Genomic DNA, 12,937 nt, shown 5'->3' on the forward strand with positions numbered 1-12,937 from the left:
CTCCTTGCTTACCCTGTATCTTGTAACTCCCACAAAATGATGGGGAGGATGAAGGACTTTTTTTTTACTTTATTCCCTGAATTCCTTTCATCCAGAAAAATAAAATACCATGCTCTTCCTTTAATCGGATGATTTTTAACCATGTTGAAACTGGGCCTGAGTGGATGGATGTTTGCTCTTTGAAGTCCACCGTCTATAAGGTGCCACAGGATTCTTTGCTGCTTTTACAGAACCAGACTAACACGGCTACCTCTCTGGTATTTTTAATGCTATTCACAGATTTTATAGTCACACATCTTTACATGAGGGGTGATTTCTGCTTAGCCTAATGCAGTTATCTTTCTATATGTTTTTTAAGCCATCCTATCGAATGGCATACAGGATTATACCCCTGTAATGGTATCCTGTACAGTATGCTAACAGGTCCTATAGCGATCTGGGCTTCTCATAGGGAACCATATGTATTAGTTCCTTAGTGTCAGTCATCACTAAAGAATATTCTTATTTCTGTATTTATTTCTATCATGTTCACGTCATCAAATACCACAATGACAAGCGCAGTATAAATATCTTCCTAGCCTGAGTGAGAGAGATTATAAGGATTTAGACAGGAATTTAAAACAAGGGAGTTTGTTTTCCCTGGAATGTATTAATCACATATGTTTGCACAATACACAACCCCTTTTCTTTGGGGCTGAGGAACCGTTATTTCTGTGAGGATGGTTGATTTTAAATTCTTTGTCCCAACACCCGTGAAAGTGACTGGAGTGATCAGATTCCCATGCAAATGGTGTCAAATGGCACCCAAATTAACGCCTCAAGGTTTTGCTCCTACTGTCCTCATCCCTTTCTCCTAGTGAGCACAGGATACTTTCAGAGTACTCTCTCGTCCTTGGATGCTATTTCAGGCCCTGTCCTTGTTAGCGGGACAGCAAATCCGGTCATCCTGTGGCTTTATTTTCCATGTCCTTATGCTGCCAGTTGCTGAAGCAAGGAGCCTTGAATGTGTCATTCAAAAAACAGTGAGACCTGAGTTCCTGGCATTGAGATATGCTTTTCTGTAATGAACACCTTCTCAAATGATAGCCTACAAACAGGGATACTCTTGAAGTCAAGAGAATCCAGGAATTCCAGAGAGCTAATCACTGAATAGTACCATTTTGCAAAGCCAGGAGGCGTTGTAAGGTGTACACACGTCTGTCCCTTTAAAAGATGCTAGCTGATGTCATGCCACGAAAATGACTGAACAGACTGGGAAAGTTACTCATTTGCCTCTAATGCCTCCCATGGTATTCAGCTTGTTTTGAACATGACCATTATGTCACAAATCTTCCACACGTTTAACAGATGGGCCTGTCCTCAGCTGCTGTGACTTCTAAAAATTTAATATAGGAAGAGATCAGGCTAAACTTGAGCCTGTGCATATGTTACATAAGGGATCTAGCTGTGATTACTTTTTAAGGGGACACCTTCAGTTTTGTTTTCTCCAGGATTACATAACATATGGAGTGAACACTGAGGCTGGCTTTGTAATCTAGCAGCTACCTGGAAATCAGAGGTTGGGCACACTAAAGCAGTGACAGTCACTGGGGCAGAGCCCTGAGTAGCAGAGATGTGGAACTCCAGAATACCACAGTTCGCTCTCCCTCAGCCAGAGGGAAAAACATCACGACACAGGGCATGGAGGGTGCTAGTGGGAAAGTAAATCAGAAAGAGAGGGGACATGTTGGAGGTTCTGCCTGAAAAGGGTTTGTAGGAGCCACTTTAGGGTATTAGAGCTAAAGCTACAGCTATCGTGATGACTTGCATCCACTCCTGGTGTTGTAAACATCCATCCTTTTCTCTCTAGTGTCTTGAAATAATTGGTAGATTTGAGTAATTTACAGATTCCTAAAGTGAAGATGTACTTGTTGGATCCTTTCTTTTTGCTGACTGGATCTTTTTTATGGCAGCAGTGGGCAATGAGTATGTTAGAAGACTGCCAGGTGTGGGTGTTCACTGGGCAGGACAGATGAGGGGAGGGGAAAGGAAAATCGGTAGAAGAGCATTTGCCTTCTGTGGCATGGCCCGAAAATGGTCAGTGATCAGGGCTTTAGCATGTGACAGAGGCTGATTACCTGGGTCGAGCAGGGTGATCGGAAATGTGTAAGGGGGTGGAGGGTGAGCAGACAGTATGGGTGGAGGGAGGGAGACAGTGGCTGGAGGCTTAGAAAATCTCCTAGCTCACATCTGCCTAAAATGGATGTGGCAATGGAGCACCTGTAACAGAAGCTATCATGGCACTATAGCACATTGTAAATACAGATACTTACATGCTGAAATTCCCTCCAGAGGATCTGCCTCTTGGATCCCAGCCTGGGTTTTTGGCTGGGACTTGGGCTCCCTTGTTGCAGGGCAGGAATTGGGTTGGCTTTCTACCTGGCTGGCATCAGAGCCTGGTTCTCAGGGGACGACAACTCGCTGGCCTCTTCATGCTCATCCTCCAATGAGTGTTGCTGGTTGTCCTTGTGAGGGATGGAGAAGAGTGGTCAGAAGGTTCCACAACCTTTCTGGGTTGGGTGGTTATATATTTATGCAAAATCCTGTCCAGTTCCTCAGAAAATGGGTAGGTTACAAGTCCCTTGCCAAATTATTTCTGGTAATCCTTGATTTTAATATAGGTCCTATTGAGTTGCTTGCTCATTATCTGGCTCTGCTCAACAGCAACATTGTGTCTAACTCAATTTGCAGCAAATGTAGTCCATTTTGGAAGAGGATTCCAGAATTTGTGATAAATGCAGAGTTTGTGTGCTGTGATGGATTGCATTGTGTGTATGCAAGCATTTTCGAACTGGATTAATTTGACTTAATCCGGTTTAAACGCCTTGTGTAGACAAGCCCTCTGCCACAACAGTTGGTTTTGGCTGAGAGTAGTGTTTCTAGCACAGCATGTTCCGAGAGGCTCAGTAATGCTGGGCATTCCTTTGGGTCATAAGTAGAGGCCAGAAAGGGAAGAATCGTTAGGGGCCCGCTACAAAGCCCTTTGAAGTCAGACTGTAGCTGAGGCACTCAAGGGTAGGGTGGGTAGGTTACTGCCTTCCTTCCAGGTGTGGAATGGTATCTTCTGAGGCCATCCAAAAAGTACTAGATAAATTCATGGAGGATAGGTCCATCAATGGCTATTAGCCAGGATGGGCAGGGATGGTGTCCCTAGCCTCTGTTTGTCAGAAGCTGGGAACGGGCGACGGGGGATGGATCATTTGATGATTACCTGTTCTGTTCATTCTCTCTGGAGCTCCTGGCATTGGCCACTGTCAGAAGACAGAATACTGGGCTAGATGGACCTTTGGTCTGACCCAGTTTGGCTGTTCTTATGTTAATCACCAACACTAGAGTGTAGATTAGTCTACAGGATACTCCATGAGTGTCGAAAGCAGTGCAATTCCAGTTGGCAGAGCGAATTGCCTCCACTCCATGGACTATTACAGGAAAAATCAATCTGATCAAGCATGTCCTGATTTAAATTGGTGACATGTAAAATATGATCCTCTCCATACAGAAATTAATATGGTGTTAGCTGCATCCATGCTTTAAATACCACTGCTGTTAGCTGGGTTGACTTTCCTGACCTGTGTGGACAGGGAATTTTTGATAGGAGAATGATGTGAAAGCCATTATATAGACCCCCATCTACAATGGTTTGTTACACGTTTTAGCATTTAGTGTCAGACACAAGCTATTATGTTTCATCCAGGGGTAACTGGATGATGTTTGGCCTGTATCATGCAGGAGGTCAGACTAGATCAGGGGTTCTCAAACTTCATTGCACCGCAACCCCCTTCTGACAACAAAAATTACTACACAACCCCAGGAGGGTGGAGTGAACCTTGAGCCCACCTGACCCCCCACACTCCAGGTGCGGGGGAGCCAAAACCAAACCCTAAGCCCCCACTGTCCCTTTGGAGGGGAGATCAAAGCCGAAGCCCTGTCACCTGAGCCCTCAGGCTTCGGCCCCGGGCGGTGAGGCTCGGGCTTTGGCCCAGGCCCCAACAAGTCTCAGCCTGCCCTGGCAACCCCATTCAAATGGGGTCGCAACCCACTTTGAGATCCTGACGCGCCGTTCAAAAACCACTGGACTACACGATCGAACAGTCCCTTCTGCCCTTGAAATCTGTGACTCTGTGGCGTAGAAGGGATTGAAACTGAACCAATTTACTAACAGCCTGTGTGGCCGGGGGCCAGCTCATGGTGAAATTAGTGCTATCGTCACTTGGCTGAGAACCAGCCGGCTGAGACTCAGCCTCGCTGAGGCAGGGGTAATGCTTTTTGGGCTGAGGGGGCAACCTGCGCTGCTTTCTAGGTGATGTTTAAGATGTCGGCGCAGACCTGACCAATCAAGCCCTGAGGCCAGCACTTTCAAAATGACTGTTGGGTGTCTTCATTTTTGGATCCCCCACTGGTAATAAAAAGGTAATAAAAGGTAATAATTGGAGATATACCAATCTCCTAGAACTGGAAGGGACCTTGAAAGGTCATCGAGTCCAGCCCCCTGCCTTCACTAGCAGGACCAATTTTTGCCCCAGATCCCTAAGTGGCCTCCTCAAGGATTGAACTCACAACCCTGGGTTTAGTAGGCCAATGCTCAAACCACTGAGCTATCCCTCCTGGAAAGCTCTTGAGCCTAGTTTCCAGAGATGTTGAGTGCCCACAATCCATCCGAAGCCAGTGGGAGCTGCAGGCACTCCGCATCTCTGAAAATCGGTCCAGAGTCATTTCCAGTCATGTGCCCACAAACGGAGGCACCCACATTCAGTGGCTGCCTTTGAAAATGCGGCTGCATGCGGTGTGGTCTCAGTTATCCTTGGAGAGCCCTCTCTCCTTGTGCGATCCTATGGCAGCTGCTGCAGTAGCTGAGATGCATACACTCACAGGTCCCTGCCTTGAATGGGAGCGGTTGGTGGCTCGACATATTCAATCAATTGTCCTTGACTCTTAAATTTATTCCCCTTCTAGAGCCAAAAGGACCTGACTCTTTGACCTGCCAGAGCTGCATAACTTCCCACACGCCTCACAAGGGGACATGTGTAGCAGGGGAAGAATATTTTGTTTACAGTGGGTGGAAGTATTTACTTTATGGATAAGGACTCAGAGAAATTTTTTTTTGTATGTGCTTTTATTGTTTAACTCCATGTTTAGACCCCTAGATTTCCGGGTTCGTTCTTTTAAATGAAATAGAAATGAATAAATAAGCAGCAATAAAAATCATCCCTTTGTGTGCATTCTGGGTAGAATTTTGTGATCATGTGATGAGATCACCATGGAACCTTCGTGTCATTTAAGATGTACTTGGTCTGACAGGAGTGGGAGGAGCAACATCTAGTTTGCAGGAGGTACGTGTCACAGGGTGAGTGGCCCTTTAAGAGGCGTTGGGCCCAACCTCACCTGTGACTGATCAGCTGCCTCCTAGCTGAGATTGATCAAGTGATTATAGCAAGTGGTTCCCTTGAAAAGGAATGCTGCAGGAGGGGGGTGGGTTCCTGTTGCTGGCCTCAGGAGCAGGGGGAGGGAGAAGCAGGAGGAAAGGCTTTTCAGCCTGCTTTGGTCAAGAGAATATCTTTGGTTAACTTTTGTATTGAAGAATAAAACAGTGGCCCAAAGGAAAGACCTAAACAGACTTTTGGGCATGGTGTTAGCCCTTCCTGGACTGGGGCGACTGGCCAGGAGCCCTCTGGTACCTCAAAGGGTCCAGTGTTCCAGAGAGATGAATGAGATTGACTTGAAACTTCATAAAATTGCTGCAGCAGACATGGTTTCCAGTACACGGAAGGGGTTAAGAAAATACACAAACACTGTGATTTCTCAGGGTGCATTCCCATGGGCTGGCAAAGTGTTAACTGATTCTCAGAGGTGCTCCCATTGACTTTAACTGGAGTTGTTGATGCTCAGCACTTCTGAAAAATCAGGCTTAGTGTTGTATATACACACACACACCCTTATTCAGAGAGACGCTGAGAAATGTTATAGGAAGCTGGAAAGAACCAGTTTAATTGTCTGTGCCTCAAGGGAGCTTCCTTACGTAGTGTTCAGTTGTTTTAGGAGTGTGGTGAATGGAAGTTCGTCTTGTGCCTGCTATCAGCCGGGTAAAATAACAAAGCTCTGTGAAATGATGACTCAACAGTTCCTGTAGCTGGGACTGTGACGTCAATAATTCATTGTTGTAAGAACAGGCCCAGAGTGAGAAACTGATGTGTGTTTCTCAGAAATGTACTCACTAAATATACGACAGGCAAACCCCTACATTAAATTCTTCTAGTGACAGGAAGTCTGTGCCCTCTCAAAGGACAGCCACTATGCATGATTTTGCTTGCTTTGGAGAAATAAATGCAACATTACTCTGTCATTTCTGAAATGTGTTGGTTTTTCATTGTGCCTTCATTAGCGCAATAAAGATAACAAAAACATTAAAAAAAAATCCCAGCAGTTCACTGCCTTTAGGTTTACAGCAGCTCATTTCTGTTTGTGCTGTACCAATACCCCAAAGGTTATATAATACTATTTGTGGCATGCTGCAATTTGATTTCTCCTAGGCATAAATTGTTGCTGATAGCAGCATGAATTTAGGGACTGATTGAAGGCTTAAGCATGCAAATAAAATGTCCAGTGAAATTGCAACAAAAGCAGTTTGCAATTAACTGTTAATTGCTGAATTTTCATAGTCCTTGTCAGTGCCTACAAGATTTCCAAATGGCTAGCTAAACCGTGTGCCACTGGCTATCATCAATTTGACTGTATTTAAGAGCCATAGCTAATGTATATGAACAATTCCTATGACAAAGTTTGGAGTGGACGTAATGGCTTATCTCCATTAATTATTCTGACTTGAAAGCAAAGGCCTTGAAGGTCAGTATAGCTCCATTGCAGTCAGCTGGGAATCTGACTCAAAAATTAAATCTACTTCAGAACACTTTTCAAAGAAAGATTGTATTAGTGACTTCTCTCTTCATTTCCCCCCTCCACTGCTGCTGCTAATCCCTTCTTACTCTGGACTACTGCCGAGTACTATCCATTCTATCAGTTTATCCTCCGTAATTGTGTAAACCTCTTAGTTTAGAATGCCAGAGCTCATTAGCCTTCAGGACTGGTTTAGTGGGTGCGGTGGGGGAGAGGATCAGTCACATTGACTCAAATAACATATTGGAGGCGGGGGAGGGATTGTGAAATTTGTCAAATAAATCATTTGGCCTGTTCCTGTTCCATGCTCTAGTGCATCTGGACTCTGCTGTAGTTAGAGCACTGCAGTGCTGGTGAAGTTTGACCTGTGTTTTTTATCAGCATGGTATTTAGAAAACAGTTGTTGATTTCCAAGCTTCCAGCCAAGACTTAAAGGGAGTAGAGTTGTGTGAGGTTGCAGAACCATGCAAAAAAAATAAATAAATCAGGCGTTTTGAGGAGCCCTGAGGCAAACCGACTGCCCTTGAGGTGGCATTATAATAATACTTTTACCAGCTGTCCAAACCGTACGCTTATTTACTACTTATTTATTTATGAACTAATAAAATTCCATTATTGAACCAAGACAGACCTGACCCTGCATGCAGGCAGCTTTTATGCGTTGGCTTCCACTGTGCAAAGAGTAAATTGCTGAGTCGTGTTGTAAAGCACTTTCAACGAGGGAACAGACGGTGAAAATGTCCCCTGCTCTCTAGTGGCGTCTTTTGACTTTGATGGGTTTCAGATTGGGCCCTAGATCTGCCTGCCAATGAATCACATGCACCAGCCATATATGTGGAGATTAAATGCTCACACAGTGTGGAATTCCACATTCAAGTGGAATCTCTGAACATGCTGGATAACCATATACCAGATTTCAGTCTCCTCCAAATGCTCCCTTATATGGACACTACAAACTTTAAAGTCTTTGGACAAAAAGAATAAAATTATGTGTAGTTAAATTTTGTTAAACGAATAATTAAGGATCTGATCCTGCAAAGGCATCCACATGAGTCAGTAGGTATAAGGGTCTCCCTGCATGGATCTGTTTGCAGAACTGAGGCGTATGTCAATTTCAGGGTGAGATTCTATGCTCTGCAGCCTAAAGGGAGAGGGGTCTAATGTGGCTTTAAGCCACCTTTGCACCCTTTCAATCTGGGGCTGCTCTGAGGGCAGGAGAGGCCCCAGTGTAATTTATACAGCTCTGGAGGCCTATCTAAATAGGGCAGCCTCCTTGGGGAAGCTCTGTGGGCCCTATCATGTCTCAGAATCTCCACAGCACGCTCTGAGCATCCCTGCTCTGACACGCTCCAGGTACGCCCCCTACACAAGGGATTGTGAGGGTGCTTTCCCCGAGCCTGCCTTACTGCTCTCTCAGTCCATTCCTGCATCAGGGGAATTGTCTCCTGTCCTGAACTGGGATTTTTAGGGCCCATTTATGCCCCTCCAGTCCTTTGACTCAACATAAAGGGGTCCAAGCAGAGGTGAGGATTTCATGCCAGAAGTCTTTATCATTGAGCTTCAGACCAGATAGACTGCCTAAGGCAAGTCTCTGGAATGATGCTGATCTCACACAGCTTATAACCATTTTGTGTGTGGACACTAACTGCGTTACAGCTGTGTTATGTTATAGCTAGAGTCAGTCAGTAATTCTCCAACATTTTTTTGACGGAAAATGTCTGTTTTGCAAAACTGAAATTGTCTGTGGAAAAATTAGTTCTCTTGGAATAATTGGGGAAAATTGAAATCAGATCTCCTCAGCTGGAAGGAATCTTGTTAATTTCATTTTCTGCCTGAAAGTTTTGTCCTGTTTGGGGATGATTTTTTTTCCCCCCAAGAACTTAAAAATTTTCACAAGAAGGGATCTCTGTTTTCCGGCTTACTCTAGCTGTAACAGTTTTTGAAGAGTGTTTCAGACATGGTTATAGGTATGTGCCAGGCTTTGGAGAGCAAGTGCATCTCATTTGCTGTTCCATGCTATGCAACTATAACTTATTGTCACAGGCAGATTCCACACACTTCTGTGCCCCAGACAGTGCTAGGAATCAGTGCCCATATTCCTGCCTGAATCAGCTCACTCACAAACGGGCCAGTGTCCCAGCCACTAATCTCAAGGGGTATATCTACACAGCCTGGTTTGACAGACTTGGGGTAGTAGGGCTTATGCTAGCGCTCTAAAAATAGTTTTATGGGCAGAACTTGGAAATTTTGGCTAGGCTGGAGCTCGACTTCTGAAGCCCAAGAGAGTAGGAGGGGGTAGGTTTCAGAGCCCAAACTCGATCCAGAGCTGCATCTTCAAAGCACGGTCTGCACACCTATTTTGAAAATGCTGGTATGAGCCCTGCTAACCCAAGCCTGTCAGCTTGGGCTGTGTGGCTCACTCCAATGGGCTGTGTAGACATAGAGTCATAGAATCTCAGGGTTGGAAGGGATCTCAGGAGGTCATCTAGTCCTACCCCCTGCTCAAAGCAGGACCAATCTCCAACTAAATCTTCCCAGCCAGGGCTTTGTCAAGCTGAGCCTTAAAAACCTCTATGGAAGGAGATTCCACCACCTCTCTAGGTAACCCATTCCAGTGCTTCACCACCCTCGTAGTGAAAAAGTTTTTCCTAATATCCAACCTAAACCTCCCCACTGCAATTTGAGACCATTACTCCTTGTTCTGTCATCTGGTACCACTGAGAACAGTCTAGATCCATCCTCTTTGGAACCCCCTTTCAGGTAGTTGAAAGCAGCTATCAAATCCCCCCCGCCTCATTCTTCTCTTCTGCAAACTAAACGATCCCAGTTCCCTCAGCCTCTCCTCATAAGATGTGCTCCAGCCCCCTAATCAATTTTGTTGCCCTCTGCAGGACTCTTTCCAATTTTTCCACATACCCTTAACTCTAATCCATAATCCTGCAAGCTGCTCAGTACCCACACAGAGCCCCCCTGGAAATCTACCCAGAGCAGCTTGCAGAATCAGGGCCTAACTGGAAGGCCCCACGGTGCCTTTCCAAACAAAAAGGAGGAGGTGCATTTGAGTTACATGAGGCCCCCTCATTAGGGACAGAGCATGTAGCTCCCACAGTACTCTTGACTAGAGCTGGGGCATTTTGTGTGTGTTCATGAATATTTTTTTCTCCAAACAATGCAGATTCAGGTTGACCAAAACTATTCACAAACTTGGGTTGAACTCAGTGAATCGTTTTGGCTGGAAAACAAATTGGGGGAGGGAAAAATCCAGAAAAATTTCATTTGTGGTGCTATCCAAAACATTTGGTTTGATCTGAAACTTTTTTTTTTCCAGTTTTTTTGGTTTTGTCAAGAAAAACTTTTTAAAAAATTGTCTGATCTCAAATTATTTTTGTTTTTTTGGTTTGACCACCACTGTTATTTGCCCAGTTCTGTTCCTAGCTCCTGCAAGCTTAGCAAGCAGGATGAGAAATAAACTGAATTATCCTGCAGAGGAATCTACAGCACTCATGTCTGGACACCGGCCAGTTGCAAAACAAACCCGTCTGACCCAGATTACTTTTTTTCACTGAATTGTTTCTTTAATTTACAGTAACAGTTGGCACTGTGGCTTTATTGATTGTTGATTCTAATCCAAAATGGTGCAACAGGATTTCCTGTTGTGGCTGCCGTTGCTGTGAAGCCTCTAACGTCACTGTTTCCTGTTGACACAAATTCTTAATTTCTTCTTATTGCCAGTGTTAGACAAAGATAACAGATCAGGGAAATCTTCTTCTGAGACACAGCATGTAAAACACTGAGGAGGATTTCAGCTCGCTCTCTCTCGGTCAAAAGCACAGTCCAATCCTCAGCCTATCCTAACTCCCATTTGTACCTATCCAGCAACTCACAGTGGACTGAAAGCTGTCTTAAACTAGCAGATGAAGACCTTTCCCTCCCCCTCTGCCCCACCTCAGTACAGGGGACATTCCCAAGTGAAGAGTGGGCAGTCGTGGCCTGCGGAGTAGCTCCTTGGGAGCCTTTATTCACTAGTACGAGTTAGAGCTGCACTGAGACTGCTCTAACTTGTGCTGAGAGCCCAAGGTCAGGAGAGGCAGAACAGTGATATAAAGCTCTCTATCCCTGCCCATCCTCTAGGCGTGCCAAGCATTGCTGTGGAGTGCCAGATAATCTACCCCTAACTTTATTATTAAAGCCATTTTCTATGTAACCCCCCCGCTTCCTGGTTCATGGACGTTTCATAATATGCTGCTCCCTAATTTTAAATGCTGTGAATCCCTGTTCTTAATAAAATGTCATTGTTTCAGAATGTTTATTTTTCTCCTTAGGATACTTTTGGAGAGATTATTTAGTTGGTCTTTGCAGTTTAGCAGGTTGATGATATTCACAAGTGGGGCCAATAAAATCGTATTTAATTCCTCATCCCCCAAGCATACTCTTTAGTACTGATCTTTATAATATATGCTACCATGCATGTAAGAAGTCAATGCACAGATGCTGGATAGTGAACACATTACAATACCCGCTCCATCTCTTCTACTTAGTCAGGCCCACAGGACTGAAATGTGTTAGTAAACTGGGCAATTAGCAACCCTGAGGGAAAGAATTAATTTGGGTAGGCAGAAATTATGCTGAAGGCTAAATGGGAGAGTCTCAATAGCGAAACAATCCTGATTATAGTCTGTGCATGTGAGCATATGCAGAGGTAAGTCTCTAGCTGCTACGGTTGCAAAGAAAACCTTCAGACTGTGACCCGAGTGTAACGCATGTAGTGATGTTTGCCTAAGTTTGCGGAGAGCCTGAAACAATAGCTGTGGACTGCCCCATTCTTTTCAATATCTGATAATTCAGATGCCAAAGATGATATTTTAAATATTGCTGTTTCAGTGCACCTGTAAGCATGTGAAAAAGGAGGGAAGTATTAGACTATGAAAATCTGCAGCAACGTATCCCAGAGTGTGAGGTATGCCCCACAAGGAAATCAAGGCGCACTAGCTGGGGTGGGGAAGCAGAGCATGTATGAATTAAGTTAGGAGGGGATTGCATGGTTTCAATTTCCTGAAGTTCAGCTTTAAAAAAAACAACAGTGGCAAACACTGCACTATTGCGATCGCTATGTTCCTAAATACACATACCCAAAAAATATGGTGCTGGTGAATTAAATAACTTCATGTAGGCAATGTGGCAGGAAGGAGTTTTAAGGAGGGATTTGAATGAAGAGGTGGGTGATGGCCTAGTGAACTGACCTAAATTCTACAAGATTTCACCACAGTATATGTTCCTTATTCTTGCTCAATGTCCTTTTAAGGGCTTGTCTACATTGAGGTGCTATTGCAGAATAAATTAGGATGTGATTTTTGAAGCGCAACAGCTATTCCTCACTAACTTCTTGTGTGCGCACGCTTATTCCATGTTAAGAGTACCTTTTATGCAGTGTAGCTTAATCCAGTGGGTCAAGGAAGCATTATCTTACTAATGTTAAGGCTAGGTTCTTTTCAGGTCAACTTTTGCCTTGACAGTAATTCTCAAATTGGGAGAGTTGGTTATTCTTATTTGATCGGCAGTTTATTACTTCACCCAGAACTATGTACATCTGGATTAAGGTAAACCACACAGAGGCATTCGTAGTAAGGAATAAGATTGTCCTCATGGGGAACTAGTGTGCAATAGCTATTCCAGGCTATTTCCACATATAGACGAGTCCTAATATCAGACCAGAGGGAAACAGGAAAGGATCGTTGTTGTTTGTATGGATTTCAAACAGCATTTAAGGCTCTTGTGGTGTGATTATTTTCCCCCACAGTAGTTTCAAATGGTGGCTGAGTATTTTCAGACTTCCGGGTCTGGGGGCACATCTATCTTAATTTTGCTCCTTCTGGAGAGAGCTGAAAGATTCCATCGTCTCTAGCAGCAGATTAACAAAGGCCCATGATGGTGATGAGAGGAATGCTGTTATCGCCAGTCACAAGCCATTTGGCTTCCCTCTTATGTCTTCAGCACCAGCTGTAAAATG

At 44.4% G+C, this 12,937-nt stretch overlaps 1 protein-coding gene across 2 annotated transcripts in view; it reads left to right on the forward strand.

Annotated features, from left to right (window-relative positions):
- The window catches only part of PRKCH (protein kinase C eta), a 166,404-nt gene that overhangs the window by 86,041 nt on the left and 67,426 nt on the right, over positions 1-12,937 (forward strand). The gene's annotated exons all lie outside the window — the stretch shown is intronic.

This window comes from Mauremys mutica, chromosome 4 (genome assembly GCF_020497125.1).
Source record: "Mauremys mutica isolate MM-2020 ecotype Southern chromosome 4, ASM2049712v1, whole genome shotgun sequence".
Taxonomy (NCBI): Eukaryota; Metazoa; Chordata; order Testudines; family Geoemydidae; genus Mauremys; species Mauremys mutica.